Below are 5,219 nucleotides of genomic sequence, written 5' to 3'. Positions count from 1 at the left end.
TCTTCATTTGTCTTCTTTCTTGTATTTTTTTTCCTCTTTGGATTTGATTTTTCTTGCAGAACATGACAACTATGGAAATATATCTAAAAATATATTTAAAGTTTCTCCTTTAAATGTCTATCACAAGATTTCCATAGACGTAGCATACACTAGATGAATCATGGACATATTTAACCTATATCAGATTTTTTGCTGTCTTGGGGAAGGAGAAGGTAAAGGAGGGAGTGAGAAAAATTTATAACAGAAAGTCTAAAAAGAATGAATGTTGAAAATTATCTTTGCATATATTTGAAAAAAGAAAATATTATTAAAAATTGGAAAATGCTAGAACCTCAATAATGGGAAACATGATGATTTTTTCTCATTTTTAAAAATTTTAATAGAAATTTATTTTTCAAAATAATGCAAAGATAGTTTCCAACATTAACCTTTGCCAAACCTTGTGTTCCAAATTTTCTCCCTTTTCCTCTCTCCTCCCTCTCCAACACAGCAAGCAATTTTAAATAGGTTAAACATATGCAATTCTTCTAAATATATTTCCATATTTGTCATTGCTGGGCAAAAACAACTCACATAAAAAAAAAAAAAAAAGAAGGGAAAAATAAACAAGTTAACACACAACAACAAAAAAGTGAAAATATTATGTCTTTATCCACGATCAATCTCCATAGTACTCTCTCTGAATAAAAACACACTGATTTAAAAAAAAATATATTTATTTATTAACTGTTTATATATATTTATATTTATATATATAATGACTAAAATTGTAAAGGGCTAAAACTTAAAAAGTGTGCTTGAATCAGACAATCAAGCACTTAAGGCTAATTATCTGTTGGACAATAACTCTATTAGAATATGTTTGGGAAAATGGCCTTCTCACTATTCCATGCTGGCTCAATCTTTTGGTGTATACAGATAATCGTAGGAGGGATTAGAGGGTGGAGTGAGACAAGCCAGACTTACTTTGCAGCAGGACAAGGAGAAGGGAGGTTGGTGGAGAACTTGCAGCAGTTTTGTCCATCTCCTTCACTTCTCCCCCTAAAGACCAAGGACTTTTGCTTATCCTGACTCAGGGAGCTAGCCCAGAACTTATATAAAATATTAATTTAATTAATGATTAATTAGTATTTTTAAATTAAAAAAAAAATCCTGAAATTTCATAAAATATGCAAGTCACCGAGATTTAGGGATACTAAGTTGATCAACCAGATAATATGACTTATGAGAAATAAATTTGAGGCTCAGTCTCTCCTCAGACTCTATTATGTTGGGGCTTTGGGCCATGCTGCTGCAAACTAGGCCTCCAGAACAGTGACCATGACATTCTCCACTGCAAAGAATGGCGTAGCTAGCTGTTGAATCATGGAAATTATTGGGACAATGGAGGATATGCTATTTGACAAGGGCCTCCCACCCATCCTTAGTGGCCTGGAAGTGCAGGACAGAGAAACTAGAATGGTTCTGGAAGTGTCCCAATATCTGGGTGAGAGCACAGTCTACATCTTATTTTGGATGGCACTGAAGAATTGGTGAGAGGACAGTATTCTGTGTGTCTCAATCAAAATCCATGTGGGGCCTGAGATACTAGGAAGAATTATGAAAGTCTTTGGAGAGTTTATTGATGAAAAAAGTCCAATAAAAACCAAACAGTTTGCTACTATTCATACTGAGGCTCCTGAATTCATAAAGATGAGTGAGGAGCAAGAATTCTTGGTCACTAGAATCAAAGATGAGGGTATTTTGGCCCCCAACACCAATGGTGACAAAATTGGTCTCTCTGGTGGTTCTGGTGTGGGAAAGACTGTATTGATTATGGAGCTATTCAACAATATTGTCAAACCTCATGACAGTTATTCTGTGTTTGCTAGTGTTCATGAATGATCCCAAGAAGGAAATGATATACCAGAAGATGACTGAGTCTGGTGTCTTTAATCTGAAGGATGTCAATTCCAAGGTAATATTAATATATGGTCCGGTGAATGAATCACTTTTTATTAGGGCCTAGGTAGCTTTGACTGACCTCATTGTGTCTGAACACTTGAGGAACCAAGAAGATTAAGATGTACAGCCCTTCAGGGATAATATCTCCCCATTCAGGCTGACTCAGAGGTATCTGCTTTACTAGGTAGACACCCCGCTACTATTTGTGACCAGCCCACCTTGGCTACTGCCATGGGTACCATGCAGAAAAGAATTACCATAATCAAGAAGAGTTTTATCACCTCTTTGCAAGCTATCTATGTGCCTGCTGATGATTTTACTTGTCACTCTTGTCACAGTCTTTGTGCACTTGGATACTTCTACAATGCTGTCCAAGGCTATTGCTTATCTGGGTATTTTCCCTGTACTGGACCCTTTAGACTCCATTCTCAGTTTATGGGTTCCAACATTGTTGGCAATAATTAGCACTATGATGTTATCCACAATGATTATGCAGGATTGTACATCCCTCCAGGTATCATTGCTATCTTTGGTATGGCTGAATTGTCTGAAGAAGATAAATTGACTGTGTCTTGGACCTAGGAAATCCAGTGTTTCTTGTCATGGCCATTGCAGATTGCTGAGATATTTACAGGACAGCAAGGGAAGTTGGTGCCCCTGAAAGAAACCATTAAGAGATTATAACAGATCTTGGCAGATCAGTTTGACCATCTCCCATAGCAGGCCTTCAATATAATAAGAGTCATTGAAGAAGCTGTGACAAAAACTGAAAATTCACTGAAGAGCACTTATAAAGAGTCTCTTTCACTTGTCACACATCCTTCAATTTCAGTATTTTGAGCAAACACAAAAACTTTCTTTGGAAAATCTATGTACTGTCTGAAGAATCTTTGAACGTTTGAATGAAATGTACATCTCAACAGCCAAAATAAGGAAAGGGAGATAAATGTGATCTTAAGATTTTGTGCAAATAAGTGCTCCCAAGTAGATGATTTTGACCTCCCTTGATCTTCCCTGAGATGTTCTCCACCATTCTTCCATGCTATGCTTACTGGATTTCCTCAAAAATTGCTCTTTGGTTGTTTGCATCATGTCCCACTTGTCATGACCCCAGTTAGGATTTTGTTGGCAAAGATGCTAAAGTGGCTTGCCATTTCTTTAGGGAGCTCATATTACAGATAAGGCAACTGGGGCAAATAGTATTAAGTGTAGCATGCTAATTGTGGAATTATGTGTATAAGAATTGTACATATTTAAAATATATTGGATTAATTATCTAGGGGAGGAGAGAAAGGAAAGAAGGGAGAAAAATTGAAACACAAGGTTTTGCAAGGTTGAATTTTGAAAACTATCATATGTATTTTCAAAATAAAAGGCTACTAATTAAAAAAAAAAGAACCAAGAGAACATTGTACATACCAACAAGATTATGTGATGGACTTGGCTCTTTTTCAACAATGAAATGATTGAAATCCCAAGAGAATTCTAATAGATTTGTGATGGAGAGAGCCTTCCTCATTTAGGAAGAACACTATGGGGACGGAGTGTGGTATTTCTCCCTTTTTATTGTTGTTTCCTTGCTTGTTTTGCTTTCTTTCATAATTTTTCATTTTGATCAGGTTTTTCTAGTGCAGCATGAAAAATGTGGAATTATGGTTAGAAGAATTGCATGTGATTAACCTATATTAGATTACTTGCTGTCTAGGGGAGAGGGAAGGGAGGGAGGAAAATTTGGAACACAAGGTTTTGCAAAAGTGAATGTTGAAAATTATCTTTGCATGTATTTTGAAAAATAAAAAAAAAACATTTTTTAAGAAGGAAGTAATTACTGTTTCTAGGACACTGTATAAATGATATAAAGTAGATGATATATTTCAAGTTCTCGGGAAGGAAATTTCTTTATATAAGATCTTGGAAGACTTTCATGAAAGATATCCTTTATGATTATTTAACTATCTTACTATTTTAATTGTGTTTTTGATCTATAAAATTTAAGGAATCAGAAACAAATAATCACCTATCTGAACTGCCACTCTTTTAACATATTTGGTGAAACAGTGTCTTTAACAGGTTAATGGATGTTGATTCTGTCTTTCTCTTTATGTGGTATATGTTTCCTGTCAGAATTTATGACAATTACATCTGTTTGAAGATGAAAGATCTGAAACTATGCTTTCACTTCCTAAGAATTGTTTACGGAAAGTCCTGAAAGCTCTAAAAAGTGTTTTGAAAATGACTTATGAGATCATTAATTATTGCCAAATTAGAGTGACAATATGCTAAAAAGTAATAAAATCCAAATAAAACACACAGAAGAAATCTGAAGAAATTATGACAAAAAGAAGAAAGGGAATCAATATAATACTGGTTATGTATTTTTACTAAATGGTTTTCAAAATCTAATTGTTGCTGGTATGTTTCTTTCTTTGTTGATTATTTAAGTGGATCTAAATTTTCTTCCCTGGGGCAAATAACCTTGTGATTCTCCCCTAGAACTGGCTTCGAGAAAAAATAAGGTCTTTTCAAATACTCCATGAAATACAAAAACAGGTGAGATGATTTAAATCATTAGGATTATCAAAAAAAAATGAAGCATTATTATACCATTTGGAAATTCTTAAGGTTTTCTTTTGTCAACAACAGATTTCACCCTCTTTCTGTGATGGTTCCAGTAGTTGAAGAAAACAATTTACCCAGAGATGATTGTTGTGTCTTATTGTGGTAAAAAACCATTCAGGCTATTAATATTATTGTAAACAGTTGCCATTGACTGTTAGAGATAGCTCATTAGTACCTTTTCAAAAATAGAACCAGAGAACATAAATAGATTAAATTTGCATTTAATATTGAATGGGCCATTTCCCAGAATTAATGACCAATTTTACACTGATTACAATATTTTAAAGCAAATATCCCTATCAAAATTGCATAGTTTACACCAGACAGAGATGCTGTCATTCTTTAAAAACAAACAAACAAACAAACAGAAATGACTTTCCATGTGAGGCAGACTGTAATTTTCACTTGCGTCAAATAGATTATGCATTTAAAATTATGAAGACATTAAGTGAGACATATAATGGTTAAAACTGGCTGAAAAAAGAAACATGAGGGGCCCAATCTGGAACATAAAATCTTTTATTGAAATCAAATCTGAATTAATGAAAAGACTTTCATAGGAGGCCAAAAATGACCCAGCAAAAAAAAAAAAAAAAAAAAAAAAGCTAAAGAAAAAGAAGAAACTTAGTTATAGTTGATGGTTTGATTGTTTCCAT

At 34.0% G+C, this 5,219-nt stretch overlaps 1 pseudogene; it reads left to right on the top strand.

Annotated features, from left to right (window-relative positions):
* Positions 1-1,320: 1,320 nt before the first annotated feature.
* On the top strand, positions 1,321-2,784 carry LOC127547002 (ATP synthase subunit beta, mitochondrial-like; annotated as a pseudogene).
* Positions 2,785-5,219: the final 2,435 nt, after the last annotated feature.

This window comes from Antechinus flavipes, chromosome 2, assembly GCF_016432865.1.
Source record: "Antechinus flavipes isolate AdamAnt ecotype Samford, QLD, Australia chromosome 2, AdamAnt_v2, whole genome shotgun sequence".
Taxonomy (NCBI): Eukaryota; Metazoa; Chordata; class Mammalia; order Dasyuromorphia; family Dasyuridae; genus Antechinus; species Antechinus flavipes.
The sequence above is the reverse complement of the archived record's forward strand: the minus strand, read 5'-3'. Positions and strand labels throughout refer to the sequence as shown.